This window comes from Macrotis lagotis, chromosome 3, assembly GCF_037893015.1.
Source record: "Macrotis lagotis isolate mMagLag1 chromosome 3, bilby.v1.9.chrom.fasta, whole genome shotgun sequence".
NCBI lineage: Eukaryota > Metazoa > Chordata > Mammalia > Peramelemorphia > Peramelidae > Macrotis > Macrotis lagotis.
The window spans coordinates 121,102-145,888 of record NC_133660.1 but is presented as its reverse complement, the minus strand read 5'-3'; the positions used below and the strand labels follow the sequence as shown (position 1 = coordinate 145,888).

At 42.0% G+C, this 24,787-nt stretch overlaps 1 pseudogene; it reads right to left on the bottom strand.

The window, feature by feature from the left end:
- Positions 1-17,706: 17,706 nt before the first annotated feature.
- LOC141515924 (small ribosomal subunit protein uS15-like) lies at positions 17,707-18,159 on the bottom strand (annotated as a pseudogene).
- Between the last annotated feature and the right edge of the window lie 6,628 nt (positions 18,160-24,787).

Genomic DNA, 24,787 nt, shown 5'->3' with positions numbered 1-24,787 from the left:
CAATCGAACACAAAAATACAAACCTGTACCTGTTTCCTCAATGAATCCTTAAAAGAAAAAAGGATATCAAGCAATGAGGAAATGACAACAATCTGAAAAAGAAAACTTACTCCATTACTCTATTTCTTAACCAGTACCCGTTTTGATGACTGCAGGTTTATGGTATAATTTATAGATTTGGTAGAGAAAGGTCACCTTCCTCTGCTTTTGTTTGTTTGTTTTAACATGCAGTTTTCTCGACGGCACTGACCATTTCTTGCTCTAGATGATTTTTGTCACTGTTTTTTCAAGTTCAGTAAAACGTTATTTGGTAGTTTTGATTGTCGCACAAGGACTTAATTTGAGTAGAATTGTCAGTTTGACTATATCAGCTGGGGCTAAGCCTGAGCCATGGAGACTTTCCTCGTTGTTTAGATCTGACTTTATTCGTGTAAAAATCCTACGATATCTGGGTTGAGTAGAGGTAGACTCCCAAGTGTTTCGAATCGTCTGCATTTCCTTTCCCTCTTGGGCTTTGGTGTTCATTTATGGAAGTGCTGATGATTTATGAGGATTTATTTTCTTTTTTTTTTAAGGTTTTTTTTGCAAGGCAAATGGGGTTAAGTGGCTTGCCCAAGGTCACACAGCTAGGTAATTACTAAGTGTCTGAGATCGGATTTGAACCCAGGTACTCTTGACTCCAAGACCGGTGCTTTATCCACTACGCCACCTAGTCGCCCCGGGATTTATTTTCTATGCTGCTACTTTGCCGACTCGGTTCATTGTTTCAATGAGTCTTTTTAGATAAATTTCTGGGGTTTTCTAAGGATGCCATCTGCCAAGCCTGAAGGTTTTTCTTCCTCGCAGGCAATTCTAATGCATTCCATTTCTTTTTCTTCTCCTGTGGCAAAAGTGAACCTTTCCTACTACTAAACTGAATAGTCATGGTGATCATGGGTCTCCTTGTTTCCACCCTTGATCTTATTGGAAGTGCTCCTGGTTTGTCCCTATGACATAGAAGATTCCCTGATGGTTTTAGATAGAGAAGTGCTTGTTCTTTTCAGGGCAGCTCCCTATATTCCCAGCCTCTCCAGTGTTTTTAAGAGGAATGGATGTTGTATCTTGTCAAAGACATGGAGATAATCATATGATTTCTGTTAATTTTGTTATCGAAGTGCTCAGTGACATTGAGTGTTTACCTAATATTGGACCATGCCTGCCTACCCGGCACAGCTCCTCCCTTAGAATGGGGTATGATGGTAGTCAGAACTTGTTTTACTCCCTTAGCTAAAATCGTATTTCAGAATGTTGCATCAATGTGAATTAGGGAAGTTGGGCTACAGTTTTCTTTGTCTCTCTGTTTCGCTTCTTCCTGGTTTAGGTACCTGTAGGTGTCACAAAAGGGATCCTGCACAACTCCTTCTCCTCTTTACAATTAGTTGACATAGAATTGGCATGAATTGTTCCTGCCTTAAATGTTTGAGAGAATTCACTTGTAAATCCTTGCCAAGGAAAAAGGAGTTCGATTGGGAAAACCTGGTAAGATTAACATGCGCCTCTCCCAAGATATGATTAGATGGATCGTCAAATGGGAAAGACTTTGCTGTTCTCCACCATCCAGTGTCACAGTTCCACTCTACAGGCCTTAAGATAGAGACTGCGATCCAAGCTCAGAGAAAGAGTGGGAGGGGATATGAATTCAGAGGGAAGTCCCAATCCACAAAACTATGAATCCCTTCTCTAGCTTGAGAAGATGAAGATTTGGACCCTCTGTGACTCATCTCCCTATCCTTAGTTACCTCTTCTTTCTTCCCTGAACTACACCCCTTATCTCCAGATCCTGTCTTCAGTTCAGATAGAAGGCTGCAATTTATTTTTTTCCCGGAGGTTTCTTTTGGTAGGGAGAGGTGAATCTCTGTTTTCTTTCCCAAGCTATTAGGGAAATGCTTTGCATGACAATGGGTCCTTTGGGACTCTCTCTTTTTTTTTTTTTTTGCTCGGCCTGGGTCGTTAGGGGTCGGTAATGGATAGAGAATGAGGGACTCTGGATTCCAGACCATTCAGATTCCTGACCCTTAGTACCAATGTGTCCTCAGACCCTTCCGAGCTCGCTTGCCCCTGTCAAGGTTGCTAACCCTGTGGATCTCCTTTTCCTTATCTGCAAAATGAGCCGGAGAAGGAAAGAACAAAGCACTCCAGTCTTTTGGCCAAGAAAACCCCTAAGGGGTTCGGGAACATTGAACTGACAAAGAGCAAGCACGAAGGCTAGGCCTACATTCTCCTGATGCGGGTCACCAGCCAGGCATGGGTGGGCTTGCTTTCCGAACTTCTAGGGTTTTTAAGGTTGCCTCGGACTTCGGGGAGGTCAGGGAGAGAAGAAGGTGAGAAAGACAGGGAGAAACGACAGAAATCTTCACCCCTGTTCCCTTCTTACCGCAGGTCATTTCCCCACCAATCTTGGGGCTGTCAGTTCACCCTCAGATGACAGTTTCCTTTGGGAAATGTTGTTACTCTCCAAGCCCAAGGAAATCATCCTTTTCCAGTCATTGATTATTAGACCATACGAGTTATCTGGAAGTGTTTGTTTTTGTGCTCTGGGCCCTTAGAATCATAGTCTGAGGTTTTTGTGGGACGTGAGCCACTAAATAAATGTCGGAGATCTCCCAAGGTATGAAGAGAAGGTTTTATTCGTTTCTCGAGGAACAGGAAACAAAAGTAAAATACCTGAGAATTGTTTTTATCCTAACTCCACCTCCCCCCTGTTAATGAGGGATGTGGTCTTCACAATCTAGACTCCTAACTTAATCTAAGGAAAAGATCATATAATTCAAACCAAAACCAGATTATCTCTTCAGTCCCAGGAATTGAATGGACATCCAGACTTCAAGAGATAAGATGAGATCAGTTGACAGTTCACCAATATCCCAGAAGGGAGGTGGAGCACATAGTTAACTATTCTCCAATCTATAATATTCTACTGAAGAAATCTCAGACTATCCCATTCAATCCCTCCTCTTTATTTTGATGAGATTTGTTCAAATTTCTGTGATATAACCTCACATTGTTGATCCATCTGGCCATCATCTTCATGATTTATGTTGTTAAGAGGAGGAATCCATCCCTGCCCCTTTAGGATCAACATTTTTGTCAGGTTGGAAGTGATTGTCACCATTTTATTAAGACTATCCCGAGTCACTCAGGTTATCATTTGAATTAGACAGGGTAGACAGATTAGCTTTAATCCACTGAGTGTGATTAAAATAAACAAAAGTCTGCTTCCACCAACTCCCATTAAACCAGGACCACCAGGAATTACCAAAGAGAATTCCAAGTTTGTATAGGAACGTGGGCAAGTTTTCTAATATCTTTGGTGATTTCTTTTACTAATTGTCCATTATCATCAATCTTAATACAGCAGTTGGATAAATTCAGTTTCCCACATACAACTCCTTCTTCAGCTAATAAGAAGTCTAGCATCAGTCTGTGATGCAAGACCATATCTCTGGTTTGGGTGGCTTGATCAGCCAGAAGATCTAGGGTCCTAGGTATTTGATTAGTAATAATTTCTACAACTGCCTGGAGTCTAATTATTCTGTTCAGCATATAGATAGGAATTTATGTCCCCAGTTTCCATCCTGTACCCAAGTGGCACATAGACCTGAATGATTCTTTCCAAAGGCCAAGTATCTCCCCAACCATTTGTATTTCTATGCTTCGTTTTTCTCTTTCTAAATCATCATACAGGGGAATTCCTAGGTGTTCACTCTCTTGTCCTGGAAGGAAGAAGAATTTTTGTCTGACCAACCCTATGTAGCAACTGCCTTTCCAGTTTTTAGAGAGATGAGTATGGGCTGTGAGGCCACAAATCCAATAATGCCCCTTCATGGCAGCTTGATCTTTCTCAAAGATGGAAGTCCTGTTAGGATTAAAGGGATAATAGTATTCATCCTGCCAACCTAGGGGCCCTCTATATATTGAGGAGGAGTAAGAACAATTCCACAAGAGAACTTCCTCATTCCATGTACATTCGCTAATTAAACCTTTTCCTGTGTAATTTTTAATTTTAGTGTATGTGCTGCCAAAGCAAGCACCTGTGTAATTTTTAGTACTCCAAAAGAAGCTGAAATATTTGATGTTTCTCTCTGCTCCCTGTCTCCACCTATAAGTACAAATATGCCTTTCTCATTCCATTTTTGGCACTATCAATTTAGATTCTGCTCTTGTCGATCTGCATTTTTTTAGAAAATACAATTCACAATGTACACCTGATTTCATTTTTGCACAAGCTTCCCATTTTCTCTTGCATCTAATATGGGTGGAATTCCAATCAGAAGTGCAACGAGTGCGATTGGTAACCTTGTGTTCAGTATTCATGCTGTTTGTCCCTCTGCATCTACTGTCTCCTGTCCATTGCCCATTTCCAGTTTGGTAAAGGTAGAACAGCCCCTCTCTGGTTTCTGTTAAAGGAGAAAAATGTCTTTCCCAGGGTTCCCAAAACGCTGTTCCATGCTGTTTTATTACTTAGAAACCACTCTGGTTTTAAAGGTATGTGAACCCAAGGCCATTGATCTAATTGCTGGGGCCCACCACAAATCCAGCAGCCAGTGAGATTAAAGACTACTCCTACTTTCTGCGTAAGTACAAGAAATTGATTTTCTGCCTGAGGAGGGATAGGAGGAGAATGGTTTCAATGTGGGAAGGTCAATGATGAGTAAAATAGCAACCATTGCATTTTGAGCTAAGTACAAAAACATTATATATCAGAAGTCTTAATTGGAATTAGAAAAGTGAAGGGGCCAACTCCAGGGAATAATGCTATATTTACACCCAGGGATAGGATGAACATGAAAATTTTCAGCAATGCATACCATACATCCAGCCACAAATATCAAAAGCAATAAGAATGCAGCAGAAAGAAAGAATACTCCATCAGTTCTACAGATCAGCAAGAGTGTTGGAGCAAAGTCCATCAAGGGTTAACCAGTTCATCTCCCAGAAGAGGCTTTCTTTTCAGATATATGTTCAGTTCGACTTTCTCCTCCACCATCCACTCAGGCTCAGGTGAAGAAACAGGTCCCTTGATGTGAGTGTAATGTGTCCTGCCATATTCTCGGGTGCGAACAGCTGAATCTGAAATTAATAGGACCTGAAAGGGGCCATCCCAGTCCAGAGTTAGTTTCTCATCTTTCCATACTTTCACATCCACCCAATCTCCAATTTGAAATTTGTATGTGGGGAAAGCCCAAATGAGGGGTCTGAGCAATCAATCCTTTTTGTTGTAATTCCCATAAATGTGTTATCACAGTCTGAAAGCATTTTCTTAAAAATAAATCCTTAGTACTGAATATAGGGTCCCAAGTTTGCTGGGAGGAGAGAGGGGGAATAAGAAAGGGATGTCCATGTCGTAATTCATATGGTGATAACCTAATGTCCTTTCGGGGCTTGGTTTGGATCCTTACTAAAGCCAGAGGCAAACACCTAGTCCGTGGTAAATGGGTCTCTATTGCCAATTTTGTTAGTTGTCTTTTAATTTCCTGACTCATTCTTTCAACTGTTGGGGGGGGGGGGTGCCAGGGAGTGTGGAAATCCCAGGTGATTTCAAGAGCTTTGGCTAAGTCCTTCAGGATCTTAGCAGTAAAGTGAGTTCCCTGATCTATCCTCTCCATCAGTCCATATCTAGGAATAATTTGCTCTAGTAAAGTCTTTTTTTTTAGGTTTTTGAAAGGCAAAGGGGGTTAAGTGGCTTGCCCAAGGCCACACAGCTAGGTAATTGTTAAGTGTCTGAGACTGGATTTGAACCCCAGTACTCCTGACTCCAGGGCCAGTGCTTTATTCACCACTCCACCTAGCCGCCCTCTAGTAAAGTCTTAATTATCATTGAAGCAGTTGCTCTGGCCAAGGGAAAAGTATCCACCCATGAAGTCAGATAGTCCACTATAACCAGCAAGTATTTGAGATGCCCCATGAGAGGGAGTTCAGTAAAGTCCACCTATATATGCTGAAAGGGCCTTATACCAGGTGGCCTACTACCCTGAGGTGCATGGCATTGAGCAGTCTTATTTGTCCTTTGACAAATTAGGCTGCTTTCCACCATTTGTCTAGCCAGTGTGTTTAGCCCAGGAGTCACATACTTGGTTAAGACAGCATCACACAGGTTTTGAACATCCCAATGACTCCCTCGGTATAGATATTGAAGGACTTGTCTCATGCTTGCCTTGGTTAGTCCCTCTCTGCCATCGGGTACACACCAATGCCCATCAGCCTATTTAACAGCTCCAAGAGCTAAGGCCTTTTCTACTTCTTCTTTGGAAAAAGTGGGAGAGGGTAAGCTCAGGGAAGTGCTGGGATTAGAGCAAACATACCTGGTTTTTTATTCCTCCTCACAGCTTCTTGTGCCTCTTTATTGGCCAGCCGGTTGCCTCGAGCTTCAAAGGAGTTGCCTATTTTGGTGTCCCCTGACATGTATAACAGCTACATTCCAAGGTTTTAATATACCTTCTAATACCTCCCGAATTAGTGTGTGATGCACTAGTTCTTTCCTTTTTCTAATCACCAATCTTCTTTCTTGCCATATTTTTCCAAACACATGAACCACTCCCCAGGCATATTTAGAGTCAGTATAAGTGTTCCCATCTCTTTATTCTAGCAATCCCAGAGCCTGATTAAGTGCATATAGGTCACAAGTCTGTGCTGACCGAATGATTGGTAGTTTACCAGACCTTAAAGATAGAGGTTGTGTCCCCATCAAAGATTAGAAATCCATTTCTTTCTTTCTTCCTGTCAATTACCCTGGATGATCCCTCAATAAACCAATTTAGCCCCCCTCCTGGAAATGGAGATTCTTGTAAATCCATCCTGATCTTGGTTTGATATTCTACTACTTCCAGGTAACAATGTTCCCCTTCACTTGAGTTAGAGCTTGGGGTTGAAGTCAAAAAGGATGCTGGGTTCAGATTATGCTCTTGAGATACTATCAAGTCATCCTTCTCTAATAATATAGCCTCATATTTAAGAATCCTGGAATCAGTTAACCATCTGCCTGCCTTCTGATTTAGTATGGTCTTAACCTGATGGGGGACACTGACAACAAGACTGCCCCCAAATGTAAGCCGCCTACTTTCTTCCACCAGGATTGCAGTGGCTGTGACATCCTGTACACAAGTGGGCCACCCTCTAGAGACAGGATCTAATACCTTAGGAAAGCAATAGGCCTCCTTTGACCCCCCACCCCCACCCCACCCATCTGAGCTAATACCCCCTCTAGGCAATTCCACTATCAGCCACATCCACAAAGAGGTGAAAGGGTTTTTCTAATGTAGGGAGGGCTAAAACAGGAGGTGAGATAAGCCTCTGTTTTAACATCTCGAAATGTTGTTTACTCTTAGAGTCCCAATCAACAAGGTCAGGACTTTGTTCCAATAGGTGCTGATAGAAAGGTTTAGTTATAGGAGTCAATCCAAGTTCGACTGCATCCAACTAAACCCAAAAATTTCCTCAGCACCTTTTTGGTCTTTGGTAATGGCATGTGTATGGTACCTTCTGACCCTAGCTGGGTCCAATCTCTTACTTCCTTCACTAATTAGGTGTTCTAAATCCTTAACTTCCTTTTCTACAAATTGAAGTTTCTCTTTCCAGATAGGAAACCCTGATTCCCCTAGGAAATTCAATAATTTAATAGTACTCTTGCTTGTGTTTTTCCCTCTTATCTCCAGCAACCAATAAATCATCCACATACTGCAGTACTTAGTCCCGGTAATTGGAATGAAATTTTCTAAAAAGCTTTCCAGGACCTGGTCAAACAGATTAGGGGACTCCGTGTAGACCTGTGGGGAGTACACACCACTGGAGCTGCTGTTTTCTTCCAGTGTCTGGGTCTTCCCATTCAAAGGCAAAAATCCTCCTGCTGTTCTCCTCTGGGGGACAGCTCCAGAATACATCCTTTAAATCCAATTCACTAAACCATTTACTGGAGCTAGGAATCTTTCCCAGGATGGTATATGGATCTGGCACAACAGGATGAGAGGTTAAAACAATTTTATTAATTTCTCTTAAATTCTGTACTACTCTGAATTGACCATCTTTCTTCCTGATCGATAAAATTGGGGCATTATAAGGCGAAATGTAGGGTTCAATCAATTTATTCTTCAGAAGCCTTTGTATAACCGGCTTCAATCCCATCCTCCCTTCCCTAGAAATGGGGTATTGTTTGACCTTTACCACCACCTCTGGATCTCGGAGGGTAATTTTTATGGGAGGGATATCAATTCTGCCTGGGTTGTCAGGCCCTGTCCAAACCTCTGGAAGGGCCTCTTTGCTCCTCTTCTTGGAGTTTTGCCATCTTACTGGGACATAAATTCTTTCCTTCTGTTATCAGGGCTATTCGCAATTGAGTGATTAAATCCATTCCCAATAAATTTGACCAAGCTTCAGGAATGAGAAGTAATTTACAAAATGCCTCCTGTGCTCCCATCCTAACTTTGCATTCTTTGGTTATGGGGACTAAAATGCTTTCCCCTTTCACCCCTGAAATACTCAATGTCTCTTTAGATAATTTTACTCCAGAGGGTAGCTGTATTACTGAGGTTCAGGCAGCTCCTGTATCTATGAGAAAGCATTGCTCTTCCCCTCTTGGTCCCACCCTCGAGTTTACCAAGGATTCTGTGTGGGTATTAGAGAACCCCCGACTACCCTAATCTTCATCTATCTCTATAAGAGAATATACTTGCTGTTCTGTTTTCCTTTTCAGACCACCTCGAAAGATGTGTCCTTCTGTTTGGCATTCCCAACATCTGATCAGGACCCCGTTTCCTTAATTTCTGTTTGTATAAGATTTCCTTCCAGAGGGGCTTTTGCCAGAGGAGCAGGAAGAGGGCTGCCGACCAGTAAACCGCCTCAAGCTTTCCCTTTCCTTCTGCCTTATTTAAATCTTTCAGAGTTTGTACAAAAATCTTAGCTTTATGCTTCTGCTTCTCCTCATCCCTGCGAGTATAAACTAGTTGTTTCTTCAAGGAGAGTGGCAAGAGACTTATTGCTCCACTGTTCTATTTTCTGTAGTTTCCTGCTGATATCTGGCCAGGAATTTGTAACAAAATGTAATCTCATAGTCGTTTCAGTCTCTAGATCATCTGGGTCAAAACCAGAATACTTCCTCATGCTTTCTTTTAGTTTGGTCAAGTATTCTGCAGGAGACTCATTTTTTCCTGTGTTACTGAAAAAGCCTTTTTAAGATTTTGTGCCTTGGGCACCATATTCCTAATTCAGGCGACAATTAATTCCCTTAGATCTTTGTAAACGTCCTCTATGGGCTGGACTATGATGGTCCTGGCAGGGGATCAACCAAGGGGAACTTTTGGCCCGTGGGAAGTATTCCGGATGCCAGGGGATGACTTCGATCCCATTCTTTTACAGCTGCTCCCCTTTCTTCTTGGTGTAAACAAGGTATTCAAGGATAAACATTAGCTCAGTCCAAGAATACAAACTTGGACTGAAAAACTGACTAAATTGCTCTGCAAACCCGAGAGGGTCTTCCATTAAGGGTTGTAAGACCTTGAGTGTTGAAACCTGTGAACTTTTGCCTGAATGCCTGTAAGACCCTGAATGTCCAAACCTATGGACTTTTGCCTAAATTCTGTTCCTAAGTCTCTGCTTGGTCAGCTTGCTGAGTTTCTGCCTCATCAGCTCCTGGAGATTCTGCCGGGTCAGCCCTCGGACCATGCAACAGGGGGGCTTCTCCGAGGACCTGCATCCAATAAGAACACGCCGCACCATCTCAAGACAATCAGCAGGCAGATGCTTGGAAATCCCCCACTGAACCACATATAAAGTCTCTCCTCACTTTACTTGGGGTTCCAGGATCCTAGCCCTGTCCTAGGAAGGAACCCTAGCTCGAGGTAGTTTAATAAACCCTTGCTATTGCCATCTCCATCGTGTCGAATCCCTCTGTTCTGTAATTGTGGACTTTTCTAGGACCTTAACAGGGTTTCATTTCCTTTTGAAAGCTTCTAAATTCAGCGGTGCTGAGTGGGGCATTTTTATAACCCATGATTCACTGCCCCATTGGGACCACCCTAAGGAGGTATAGTTTGGCTTCTAGTACTTTAGGATCTGGTGAATCTAAAGGAAGATTTTCAAGGTCCCGTTGTAATTGTCTGAGCTCCCTCTGAAGAGTGCTATGAGGACCTGTCAGTCTAGGGGTTGGTGGGGCAGAAACAGAATTGGGTGAGGGGTTAAGGTAAGGGGGAGGGAGCAAAAATAGGGGATCCCATTCTTCCTTCTTTTCCTTAGTCTTATTCTCCTGACTCAAGAACATCTTTTCCCCAGGAAGCCATAAACTGGCATATACTACTTCCTCTAGGTTAACAGGTTTTTTTCCATTGACAAATAAGTTCAATTTTTGATGACACCACTCCAACAGTGCCATAAAGAGGCCAAATAATTCCTTCTCTGATTTCCTTATTTCACCATACAAGACAGCAATACTTAATCGTGTTCTTACTTTTCCCTTTATATTTTGATAACTTATTCCAGTCGTTTAATCTTATCCCTAAAGGATTATCCACTGGTACCTCAATTTTTTTTTATTTACCTTATCTACCTTGGGGGAAGGTTTGGACTGAACCATTCCCATTTTAAATATTGACAGAGACCTCTCAGGATCAAGTGCCTTTACATCCAAGTCTCTTATGCCCAAACCAAAAGATGTCACCTCCAACCTTCAGTCATCCAAATAGACCCTCCAGGAATGTAGTGCCTTCAGATTCCAAGGTCTAGGCTTACTTTCTTTCCTTTTAGGGCTTCTGTGCACAAAAATGGTTGATTGCTTTTTGTCCTCACTGACTGGTCAGCATATTGCTGAGGATTTGCTCTTCTCTTCCTACCTCTGCTTAGGGTCTCTTGCACAGAGGGGAAACCAAGGCTTCACAGAAAATAGCAAACTGCCTAATTTTGGCAGGGGGTGCCCTTTTGCCAAGTCCTGAGAAGCTGAGGTCCTCAATGGGCATGCAATCCTGTAGGAGCCCCCAAACTGTGTGGGATGGTGCCACTTAAATAAATTTCCAGGAACTCTCAAGGTATGAAGAGAAGGTTTTATTCATTTCTCAAGGCATGGATCCCAATCAATTACAGATATTGAGGCAAAAGAAAAAGACCCAAGAATCACATTTACCCTAACTCGATCCACCCCCCACCACTGACCCACCCTTGTTAATGAGCAATATGGTCTTCACAATCTAGATGCCTAAATTAATCTAAGGAAAAGAGCATACCAAAACCAGATTATCTCTTCAGCCCCAGGAATTGAATGGACATCCAGACTTCAACAGATAAAATGGGGGTCAGTTGACTCTTCACCAATTATTCCAGAAGTTGCTTTGTCAAGGGAGGAGGGGCACATAGTTAACTATTCTCCAATATATAATATTCTACTGAAGAAATCCCAGACTTTATCCCACTTAGGTCTATGTCCTTGCCCTTGCCCTTCTCTTTCTCCTCCCCCCTCCCCAATTCTTTGCCTTAGATATCTCCAGGTCAGCCAGGGAGGATGATTTTCTGCAGAGAATCAGTGCAGTTTTGTCTGCTCAGGCCTGGGGTCCAAGGCCAGGAAGGAAAGGCTGGAAAGGCTAGCTGGTTTAAGTATGTGTGTGGGATGTATTTGGGCAAGTGTGTGAAGGAAGAATTCCTGCCCATTCAGAAATCTATTCCACTTCCCTGATGTCTGTCTCCTTCTGCCCAGCTGCATGGGCCAGCTCTCTGACTCAGGAGAAAATTTCCATCAGGGATTCCCTAGATAGCTAGCTCGATGCTTTGCACCTCTACATGCCTCCAAACCACTTGGGGGTTGTCCTGGGACCCTGGGATTTTGTGACAGGGATCCAAGCTGTTCTTGCCCTCTTGTTGGAAGGACTGGGACCCTAAGGGAGGAGATGGGAGGAAAGGAGGGAGGGAAGAGGGGAGAAGAAAAACTTGCTGAGCAGAGGGGGGAAGGAGAGGAGAGTAGGGCCAGGCCCATGAGCCCAGAATCTCGGAGGGAGGTCCCAGAGAAGACAGGTGTTAGTGATCCTTGAGCTTTGAGATAACAAGGACAAAAGTCTCCAAGACCCTCCTGCCCCTCTGTTGTTTCACAATACTGCTGGCTAGGTATCTCAGGACTTCTTCATTCTCCTACTTTTGTGTTTGACCAAGAGTGGCTCATCGTGAGATAACAGGATATATACCGTAACTGTAAAGATAAGCAAGTAGGCCAAGAATTTGAACAAACAATTTTATGAACTTTTTGAAAGGTTGGTTCCTGCTGATTAACTCACAAGATATGTTTGTGCTGTCCATGGGCATTGGGAAGATATATAGAGGTGAAGGATACTCAATAAATGGTCTCTTGTTCCTACCACTGGAGGCTTGTGTCTCTCGTCCTTTCACTCTAGCTGAGAACAAGTTCTTTGCTGGTCAAAGAACCCAAGGGAGTTGGTGCCCTGTCGGGGTAGGGGAAGATCATCAAAGGACTTCACCCACAGGGTGGATCAGCCTCCATGGATCCAGGAGGTCTCTGGACTCCAGCCCAGTGTACAGACTGGTGAGGTAAGAATATTCTTATCATGGGACAAGTATTAGGGATTTTGGATAAAGACACGCACAAGCCATAAAGAAATAGGGTTGTACAGTACAAATCAGAGATATGAGGAAATATTTAGGAGTAGTTTATAAAGTATCCCCTGGGTGCTAGACAGAATGCCCAGTGACATGAATGATTGAATCATAGTAGGGGAACAAATGACTGAACTTCATAAGCACGAACCTGTGACTGAAGGAATATTTTTTATGCATAATTTGGTTAGTTCTGTTTATGCAGATAAATGGTACTTACAATGCCCTAGGAAGTTTAACACAGAAATGCAAGCTTCTTCTCCTAGGTCTGGTCAAGAGACGCCCAGTTCTCCAGTCCTTAACAACTTATTGTATCTGGAGTTCGGTCCGTTTAAAAATGAAAGGGAGGGGTGCCTAGGTGGTACAATGGGTAGAGCACTGGCCCTGGAGTCAGGAGTACCTGAGTTCAACTCCAGCCTCAGACACTTAATAATTACCTAGCTGTGTGGCCTTGGGCAAGCCATTTAATCCCGTTTACCTTGCAAAAACCTAAAAAAAAGGTAAAAACGAAAGAGAAAGGGTTAACAAGGAAACAATGGATAGATTAGAAAAAGCAGTCACAGAATTATTGGAGAAATGCAGTCAGTTGGTTACACTTTTAATAGGTCAAAAGCCAGTTAAGAACCTTATGAATTAACCCATAGACAGCCAAAAAGGGTTCCAGAAATCATTCATTAGTTCAGAAAATAAGGAATTCACCTTATCACCTCTTAAAAGGGGGGTCATTTCAAGCACTCCAAGAGGAAGAAAACCTCAGACTGGGGAATAATGATGCCTGTCTTAGATACTCAAGAGGATCCTAATACTGGACAACAAGCTAGAATCAGAAGACATAATGTGGTTCCTATCAGTCAAATAAAAGAGCTAAAGGAGGAAGTTAAAGAAAATGGGGTGAAATCACCGCATGTACATTTGCAGTTAAAAAATTTGGAAACTGATGTTCTTACACCAAATGATTGGAAGGTAGTAATCAGGGACTGTCTAACACCCTGTGAAGCAGTAGCCTGGATGTCAGAATTGACGGAACATTGCAGGAACGTAGCAGCTTCATTAAATCCAGGGAATCCAATCAATGCTAACACGTACTTTGAGGAAATGACAGGAACTGGACAGTATTGTCCAGTTGGTCAGCAGATCACCCATACTTTGGAAACTTATGAAAGACTTGCAAAATGTGCACCAGAGGCTTGGGGTAGAGTCCCTGGATCTGGAGAAAGTAAAAAGCCCCTTGCCACTATCATACAAAAACCCGAGGAACCTTTTGTTGACTTTGTGGCCAGAATCCAGGAGCTAAGAGTCTGGGGGACACCCTGGGTACACTCTATTGAAACAAATGATAAGGAATCATTGTAACATGGATTGCAAAAAAGCTTTAATAGGGAGCAGACGGGACGCCTCATTGGAAGATGATTCAAAGATGTTCCAGCATAGGTTCTGCAGCATAGGCAGCTGAAATCATGGCTCAAGCTATGGCTAGGGGCTTTAATAAAAGTAGCATAAAATCTTTCAAGTGTGGCAGGATTGGACATATGAAGAAAGAGTGCCTCGATAAAGGAGGAAGGAATAGACCCACCACACCCTGTCCTAAATGTAAAAAGTCAGGACAATGGGCAACTGAATGCCGTTTAAACTCAGTGTCGGTCATTTCTAAAATATACAGAGAACTGCGTCATATTTTTTTTTAAAAGCCATTCCCCAGTTGACAAATGGTTAAAGGATATGCAAAGGTAATTTACAGATGAGGAGATCAAAGCAATTCATAGTCACATGAAAAATTGCTCAAAATCATTACTTATTAGAGAAATGCAAATTAAAGCTTCTCTGAGGTACCACCTCACAACTCTCAGACGGGCCAATATGACCAGAAAGGATAACGATCATTGTCGGAAGGGTCGTGGGAAATCTGGGACACTATTACATTGTTGGTGGAGCTTTGAACTCATCCAACCTTTCTGGAGAGAAATTTGGAACTATGCCCAAAGGGCAACAAAAATGAGCATACCCTTTGATCCAGCAATACCACTCCTGGGTCTATACCCTGTAGAGATGATGACAAAGGGTAAAAACATCACTTTAGAAAAATATTCACAGCAGCCCTGTTTGTGGTGGCAAAGAATTGGAAATCAAATAAATGTCCTTCAGCTGGGGAATGGCTTAGCAAACTGTGGTATATGTATGTCATGGGACACTATTGTTCTATTAGAAACCAGGAGAGATGGGAATTCAGGGAAGCCTGGAGGGATTTGCGTGAACTGATGCTGAGTGAGATGAGCAGAAGCAGAAAACACTGTACACCCTAATAGCAACACGGGGTGATGTTCAACCTTGAAGGACTTGCTCATTCCATCAGTGCAACAATCGGGGACAATTTTGGGCTCTCTGCAATGGAGAACACCACCTGTATCCAGAGAAACAACTGTGGAGTTTGAAAAAAAGTTCAAGGACTATTTTACCTTAAAGTTAGAAAAAAAAGCTACCTTATTGTCTGATCTTGTCATCTCTTATACTTTTTGTTTCTTCCTGAAGGATATAATTTCTCTCTCATTACACTCAATTTGGATCAATGTACAACATGGAAACAAAGTAAAGACCGACAGATTGCTTTCTGTTGGGGGGGAAGGGAAGTAAGATTGGGAGAAAAATTGTAAAACTCAAATACAATCTCTAATAAAAAAACAAAAAAGGTGGGCTTTTGGTCGCTGGGGCATGGCACGTTATTCCCCAGGATTCCAAATCCACCTCTCCATATACACAGGGATTCAGCCCAGCCAAGGGAGCCATAGACAGACAGACAGACAGACAGACAGACATAACCACACAACTCTTTGGCAGGCCTGACAGGGAGATGTTGAGGAGCAGGGGTGCAGGAAGGTCAGGAGATGGTGGCAACGTGTCCCTTACCTACATTGTTCCAACATGCCAGAGGCTGTTCACCTTGGAGACCTGCTGCGGATATGGGTACGGCCCGGCGCGAGATTTACACCCTCTACACTGGATTTTCAAGGGCCAGCGACAGCTCACTAGACGCTTTATCTATCTGTTTTTCTATCTCTCACCAACTCTCTCTAGAGAAAAATCATTTTCACACACCCAAAGAAAGTGTAAAATGAGTGCAGAAGGAAACTAATTGCTTCCCTTCCTTCCCCCTCCCTTTTTCTGTCTGTCTATCTATCTATCTGTCTATCTATCTATCTATCTATCTATCTATCTATCTATCTATCTATCTATCATGTATCCATCCATTTATTTCTTTATCTATTTCATCAATTTTTTATCTTACTCACTCAGAATCATTTTCACACACTCAGAGGAAACTGCAAAAAGAGTGCAGAAGGAAACTCATCACTTCCCTTCCTCCCCCCTTTGTTTGTCTGTTTCTCTCTCTCTCTCTCTCTCTCTCTCTCTCTCTCTCTCTCTCTCTCTCTCCCCCTCCCCCCGTCTCTGTCTCCTTCTCCTTCTCAATCTCTGTCTCTGTCTCCCCCCCCCCCCCACTGTAATATAGTACCCTTGAAAACCTGGGCCTCACCCAAGGCAAAAACAACCCCCCCCCACAGTGTGCTCTGCTGCTTAGTGATCTTCAGTGATTTCAGACAACTGGCTCAGAGGTACTTGACTTTGAAAAGCTTTATTTTCTTTTGGAATATTGTCTTTTTCTTCCCCAATGACTTCTCTAGGCATGACCAAAGTATTATAATTCATTTATTTTTCCCACTATATGCAAAGATAAGATTTCAACAATCATTTTTTACAAGGTTTTCAATTTCACGTTTTTCTTCCATCCTCTCCCCGTTCCTCCCTCCTTCCCCCATAGAAAGCAACGTAATGTAGGTTCTGTATTGATCATTTCCCTTTATAGTCATATTGGTCAATCTGATAAGTGTGGTGTGATGATGTGCTTCCCTGCAGTTCTTTTACTTTGCCTTTTTCTCATCAATAGTGATTTGGAGCTTCTTATGAAAAACCGACTAGAAGGGCGGTTAGGTGCCACAGTGGATAGAGCACCAGCCTTGGAGTCAGGTGTACCTGGGTTCAAATCCGACCTCAGACACTTAATAATTACCTAGTCGTGTGGCCTTGGGCAAGCCATTTGACCCCATTGCCTTGAAAAAAAAATCTAAAAAAAAACTGACTAGAGATAGCTTTGATATCTACATCTAAGAATCATTGTTCCATCATTTGGGAATGACTTGTATTCTTAAAAGATTTGACTCAGTTCTCTATGTGTTTTAGAAATGAGTCCTTGAGCAGAAATGCCAGCTTGCCTCTCTCTGCCTCTCTCGCCACTCATTTATTCACCTTCTGTCTTTCTGTCAGACAGACAGACAGAAAGACTGACAGACAGAAGACAGAAGATGGAAGGATGAAAGATGGAAGGACAGATGGAAAGACAGACAGAAACAAAGAAGAAAGAAGAAAGGCAGAAAGATAGAAGAAAGAAAGGAAGATGGAAGAAAGACAGAAAGACAGAAAGACAGACAGAAGAAAGAAGAAAGATGAAAGAAAGAAAGATAGAAGAAAGAAGAAATACAGAAATAAAGAAAGACAGAAAGGAAGACAAAAGAAAGACGAAAGACGAAAGAAAGAAGAAAGAAGAAAAACAGAAAAATGGAAGAAAGAAGAAAGACAGAAAGAAAGACAGAAGAAAGAAAAAAGACGAAAGAAAGAAAGATGGAAGAAAGACGGAAGAAAGAAGACAGAAAGAAAGAAAGACGGAAGAAAGAAGAAAGACAGAAAGAAAGAAAGACGGAAGAAAGACAGGAAGACAGACAGAAGACAGACAGAAAGACAGAGAGACAGAGACAGAAAGACAGAGACAGAGAACTTGAGTGAACTGGATGAATATTTATCAAAATACAAACTGCCCAGATTAATAGAAGAGGAAATAAATGACTTAAATAAATAAACCCATTTCAGAAAAAAAAAGAAATTGAAGAAACCATCCCTAAATTTCCAAAGAAAAAGTCTCCAAGTGTAGATGAATTTAGAAGTGAATTCTACCCAACATTTAAGGAACAATCGATTCCTATTCTATATGAACTATTTTTGAAATCAAGGTAATTTTATTCTTTTAGTACATAAAATCGAAGTTCATGCAACCAAAGCAGAGGCTGTGGATGATTCATATTTCCAGTTGGGTGGAAGCAGTCTCTTGGTCTTGTAATACCGAGCCAGTCTGTGAATTCGGCTCTCATTAAGAATCAGACGAAATTTAGAATCCTTATCCTTTCTGTTTCTTTCTAAGGTGCATGCGAACAGCTACGGCTTTCTTGATCAGGTGATAAAGATCTTCGGGAAGATCAGGGGCAAGTCCCTTAGACTTTAGAATTCTCAAAATCTTGCTGCCAGTGGCAAATCGAACTTGGGCCACTCCATGAGAATCCCTCAGGATAACGCCGATCTGGGAGGGCGTCAGGCCCTTCTTGGCCAGCTTGTAGATCTGCTCCTTCCCGTCGTCCAAGGTGAGCTTCAGCCACGTGGGCACGCCGCGGTGGTACGGCAGAGCCGACTGGGACAGGCCCTTCCCAGGAGCAAGCATGCGACCCGTGGTGGCGCCTGTCGGGCAGCAAAAGAGAATATATGAACTATTAAAAAAAAAAACTAGGAGGGAAAGGAATTCTCTTTTATGACACCAACATGGTGCTGATAACTTAAATCAGGAAGAACCAACACAGACCAAGAAAATTATAGACCAATCTCCCTAATGAAGATTGAAGTAAAAATCTTAAATAAAAATTTTAGCAGTGAGACCACCGGAAGTCAATACCAGGATAATACACCATGATCAGGTTGGATTTATACCAGGCAGGCAGGTAGGGTTGATTCAACTTTAGGAAAACACTCAAATTCATTGACCCGATCAAGAGAAAACCCAGCAAAAGTCATATGATTATCTCAGTAGAGGCTGAAAAAGCCTTTGGTAAAATACAATATCCATTCTTATTAAAAACCCTAGAAAGTTTAGGAATAAATGCAGCATTCCTTAAAATAATGAATAGCATCTATCTAAAACATCTAAAACCATCAACAAATATTAATATTTGATGGAAAGAAAGTCAGAGCATTTCCAGTAAATTCAGGTGTGAAACAAGGATGCCCATGCTCACCATTTCAATTCAATCTAATATTGGAAATTCTAGAAGCAGCAATAAGAGAAGAAAAAGAAATTGAAGGAATCAGAATTGGCAATAAAGAAGCTAAACTTTTACTGTGTGCAGATGATAAGATGTTATGCCCAGAGAACCCAAGAAAATCATCTAAAAAACTCCTTGAAACAACAAATTCAGGATGTAAGTAGCAGTAAATAAAATAAACCCACAGAAATCATCAGCCCAAGAACAAGAGATAGAAAGAGAAGTTGTAATTGAAATAACTGTAGAGAACATCAAATACTTGGAAATCTACCTCCCAAGAAAACCTGGGGTGGGGGGAGGGTTGGGAATAGAATGGATTGGGTGCAAAAGAAACAGTAGTGAGAAGAAGAGAGAGGGTGAATGAGTGAGTGAGTGAGTGAGTGAGTGGCAGGAGAGAGGGTGAATGAATGAGTGAGTGCGGGGGTCCAACCTCCGTAGTGTCCTTGGCACCTGACAGGAGGGATAGAGTCAGCGAAATGAGTTGAGTCAACAAGTGGGTATAGGCAGGAGCAGGTTGACTGACTGTCAGGTGCTTGATTTATTTTTAGTCTCAGAATCATGTATGTTTCAAGCAGACAAGCAAGCTGAGATCATTTCCTTGGTTACAAAAGTGTAGATTTTCATCATCAATCATATAATTCATGTGGTTACAAGTTTAATCATGTGATTGCAAGTTTAATTAACAATTATATAGTTCATTGATTTCTTATCCCTACTCAGACCATGATGACCTCAACCTATGTTACCTTGTTTATTACTACATGGTATAATTGTTAATTCATTTAAAGTTGTTAATTAAGCAATTCTTTTAATGGAAAGTTTTTTATATTTTCTGTGTAAGTAATGTTCTTTGATACACTCCCTTAACAATCTATAGTGAGTGTCTTTATGCTTCTCCATCCATCCGTTAACTCTTACAGTAACCAATTTTTCTTTCAGGCCTTGTTGGCAGAAACCACAGTTGCTGTGACTTTTTGATTCTTTCCCAAGAAACTAAAGCTGTTAGAGTTCACATATCGGTCACCTATACTAACTATTCTCTCACCATCTTTATCATATATTCCTGTGTATGGTAAGAGGGGCAAAACTGTTAATTTCCCTGGAATTCTATCTGACCCATCTTGTATCTGTTTTCCCTGTATATATTCTGACATCTCCTTGGAATTCCCAGTGTTGGGTTTTCCAGAGATTCCATAATATTGAACAGCCTTTTGTATGCCTCAGGGAGAGGGAGTCCTGTTAAATTTGGACAGAGTTTACAATCTGTGTTGTTCAAGGAATTTCTCTGAAATCCTTCCTTTATAGTCATTACACTATTAGGGTGAGGAAGTATTGCAATCAATAATAGATCTATAAATATTGGTATGCATGAAATCCCTATATATACTGAAGAAGGAAATGTTGCTCCATCAGGCAGTGTGATCGCCTTGAGTCTTCCTGTTGCGACTGTGTCAAGCAGCTAAGAGACCCTGGCTCCCAGCAAGTGAGTGAGTGAATGGCAGAGAGAGGCAGAGAGAGGGTGAATGAGTTAGTGAGTGGCAGGAGAAAGGCAGAGAGAGGCAAGCTGGCATTTCTGATCAAGGACTCATTTCTAAAACACAAAGAGAACTGAGTCAAATCTTTTAAGAACAGCAGTCATTCCCAAACGTTGGAACAATGATTCTTAGATGGAGATATCAAAGCTATCTCTAGTCAGCTCCAAATCACTATCGAGGAGAGAACTGCAGGGAAGCCCATCACCACACCACACTTATCAGATTGACCAATATGACTATAAAGGGAAATGATCAATGCAGAACTACATTAGGTTGCTTTCTATCAGGGCAGGGAGGGAGGAAGAAACATGTGAAATTCAAAACCTTGCAAAAATGACTGGTGCAAACTATCTTTGAATATAGTGGAAAAATAAATCAATGAATAAGAGTCATTGGGGAAGAAACAGGTGATATCCAGTGTTCTCTAGCTGTGAAAGAAATCTGCTGGAATGAGACAAGAACTGAACATTTTATTCACAAGACTTGCAAGATACAGGTGCTCCCCAGCCTGAAGTACACTTCCATCTTTATTATATAAACCCTGTCCCCTCCCACCTGAATTTTCATAGGCTCACAGAATTGGAGTTACAATCTAAGAGGTATGCCCATCCCATGACAAGTCCCTAATATGATTTACCCCATCATGTGACACATATTGATGAACATCAATTGTCACAGGGGAAGTGTGGGATAATATTCAAATATCTAATTGAATTAACTCAGTTGCATTAGGTCAAGATCTCTAGGTCAATCTTGACAGGTTAGGGACTGGTTTCTTCTAATCTCAGGTTTGATATTTTTGGAATGGGATTAGGAGAACTCTCTCAGGTTTTCTGATTGGCTGGGGCCATTCCCCTTTGTAATGGATTTCATAGGGAGCCTCAACCCTGTGGAGACCAAGGACAACATACACCCCCCCCTTTTTTAAAAATAAGACCTTGGTCTTCACTCTTCACCTTCTGTGTCTTCCCCAAATTGTTTTAACATTAATTCACAGTCCTCATCCTTGATAGGACTACTGACCTTTTCAATCAATGTTTTTACCTCTTCATTATTAGAGATGCATAGCCATCCTAATTTACTGATAGAATTTTGTGCTATTTGAGTTGTTAACTGGATCATACATGGGAGATACAAAGTTAATAGGATGATCCAATTTAGGGCCAGTAGTAAGATACCCAGCAACTGTTTTCACCATGAACCAGTAAACCAATGCATCCAAGAGGTAATAAATGGGTTTGTCAAGATTTGGACTGGCACATGTGCCAACTTTCTGATATCCCTGCTTATTTCCTTTACCACCTGCCCATTATCATCTATCTTTAGGTAACAACTTGATCAGTTCAGTTTACCACAGACTCCCCTTCCTTCAGCAAGCAGGTAGTCTAATAACAATCTATGTTGAATAATTGTCTTGCCTGTTTGTGTGGCTTGGTCAGTCAGCAAGTCCAAGGGTCCTAGCTGCTGGCTTGGTAATTATTTCCACTAAAGCTTGGAGTCTAATTATTCTATTCAAGATATGAATTGGGTTTCTATAGCTCCAACTTCCACCTTATGCCCAGTAGTAGATCCATAAGTCTGGATAATTCTTTTCTGGGGGCCACGTATCTCCCCACCCATTGGCATCTCCAGTCTTGGTTAATGAGGTATCCACATTCCTTTTCTTTTGGCTTAAGTCATCATATAACCTTACCCCTAACTGGTCTCCTGCTTCTCCAGGCAGTAAGAAAAATTTTGGCCTTACCAACCCCTATATAACAACTCCCTGACCAGCCTTTGGACAAATGGGTATAGGCAGTCATCCACAAATCCAATAATGTCCCTTTAGAGCTGGTTAGTCTTCCAGGAATATAGTTTCTCGGTTCCAACAAATGGATAGTCCTGTTCCTCCTTACTTTCTGAGGGGCCCTCCTAAATAGCCGATATAATCATCACGATAATAGTTACATTTCCAAAGGGGCTGTACCTCCGGCCACTGGCAAGTTTTTATGCCAATGTCTTTAGACAAGTCTTCCTTGCTCCAAAATTTATCAAAATAAATCCCATATTTTGTGCCATTGGACCAACCCCAAGAATAGCTAATATACCTAGTGATGTTCCTTAAATTATTTTTCTTGCAAATGACCATTTCAGCACTTTGCTTGCAGGTCCACACTAACTCATAATCACAGTTTCCCTTAACAAGTCCCCCAGTTTGTACATCTTTACAGGGGATCCAGGTCTCATCATTACATCACACATGAGTCTTGGTCCATCTATCCCTGTAAATTGTACAATCCAGAGTATAGGTAACTTGCTTCTGGATGTAAGTCCACAGACATTTGCTGCTCCCCAAGAAATTGCCCTGTCCAGGCTGGTGTACACAATAGTCACCCTGAACTGACTCCATCACAGGCCACTGATGCTACTCTTCTCTGGACCAAAATCCTGTTCCACGATGAACCTCTGACCGGGAACTGAGAATCCAGGTCGGACTCAGGGAGACTGGCACCCAAGGCCAGTTCTCAAGCTGCTGTGGACCACCACAAATCCAACAGTCAGTCACACTGAAGGTCTGGGCAATGACTTCCATCAGCTGGATGTATTTGTTTTCCTCCCCCCAGGGGGCAGGAGCTGGGGCTGGATATACAGCCCTCACCAAGCCAGCGAGGACTAGAAAAAGGAGGGCCAACATAGTGGTGTCCTTCAGCAAGAACCCCCTTTGCTTTTCTCCCTAGATACTAGGACTCACAGACTCAGGTGGGATATAACTCTGTCCCATGAAAACCCAATCTCAATTTGTTCTCAAAGCCATGTGTCTCCTTTTCCACCTCCCCCTTCCCCTCTCTAGTGGTACAATATGGATACAGAAAAACAGTTCCCCAAACACTACCCAACAATGAGTCAGTCTGCTTTTGCCAGTCGTTAGTGCTTCTTTCCACAAAGAACAATCTTTAGGGGTCTGGATTTCCATGAACCTTCCAGTCTTGGGTTTGCTCCACTGGTCCTTCTATTTTAGTATAATGAGTCCAACCCCACTTGGCCATCCACAGAGCAGTCTCTGTAGTTAACAGGATCAGGACCAGTCAGTCCCAGCTTGGATGAAGTTTCAGCTCTCTCCATGTCTTTATGAGCACCCAATTACCAGGCTTGATAGGATATACTGGACACTCTAATGGTGGAGTCTGAGGCAAAACACACATATGTGCCAAAGATCTGTTAGGGAAGACAAAACCACCAAAATGTAATTTCTGAAAAATTTGTCTTTAGTTTCCAGAGTAAAGAGTTCAGTTCCCCTTCCCATATAAGATAATCCAAACAACCTTTCATATGGGGACAATCCAATGGTTTTTCTGGGGGCTGTTTTAATCCTCAACAGAGAAATTGAGAGCCACTGGGTCCACAGTAACTGTGTCTCAAGTGCCAACTTCAGTAATTGATTTTTTTTTTTAATGTTTGGTTCATCCTTTCTACCTTGCTGGAAGAAGAAGGATGCCATGGGACATGAAATTCCCTATGCATGCCCGTGCAACTCATAACATTCTGTAATACCTTTGATGTAAAGCGTGTCCCATTATCAGAGTCAATCCTTTTCACCAGCCCCAAATGAAGAATAATTTGGCTCTAAGATGGCCTTACTAACCCCAGAGGCAGTGGCTGTGCTTGAAGGGTAAGCTTCCACCCAGCCAGTAAGGTGATCCATTATGACCAATAAATATTTTAACTTTCCCATGGATGGCATCTCAGTATAATCCACCTGGATGCTCTGGAAGGGCTTCAGACTGATCTGCCTGCCACCGGGCCCTGGTTTCCTCATCATCTTCTTGTTAACTCTTTGATATATAAGGCACCTTCCAGCAATTTGTTTAGCTAATGTGTATATTCCCATACACCCATAGATCCATAAGAATGCATCACACTTCATATCCAAAGAAAGAATTGTGGAGTTTGAACAAAGATCACAGACTATTACCTTTAATTTATACCCCTTATCTTATTATGTAATTTTGCTATCTTTTATTCTTTTTCCTTAAGGATATGATTTCTCTCTCCTAACATTCAACTTAGATCAATGCATACTATGGAAACAATGTAAAGATTCACAGACTGCCTTCTATGGGGGGCGGGGTGAGGGAAGTGAGATTGGGGGGGAAATTGTAAAATTCAAAATAAATAAATTAATTAATTTTAAAAAAAAGAATTCATCACACCTCGATTGGATACCCCAATGGCTTCCCTGATGGAAGACTCCTAAGATTTCTCTTGCTATTTCTTTATTCAACACCCTTCTTCTGTCTTAATAGCTCTTAACAGCTTTTTCCTCTTCCTTCTCATTGAGTATGGAGTTTGACTCAGGGGGTGGAATTTCTGGGATGAGAACCAACATCTTGGTCCCAACTTCCTCTAGCAAAGCCCATTTTGCCTCCTCATCAGCTAATCTATTCCTTATCACCTCAGCGGAGCTTCCCTTTTGTTAGCCCCCCACTTGTACCACAGCAATCTCTGAGGGGGAAGAGTAGGTTT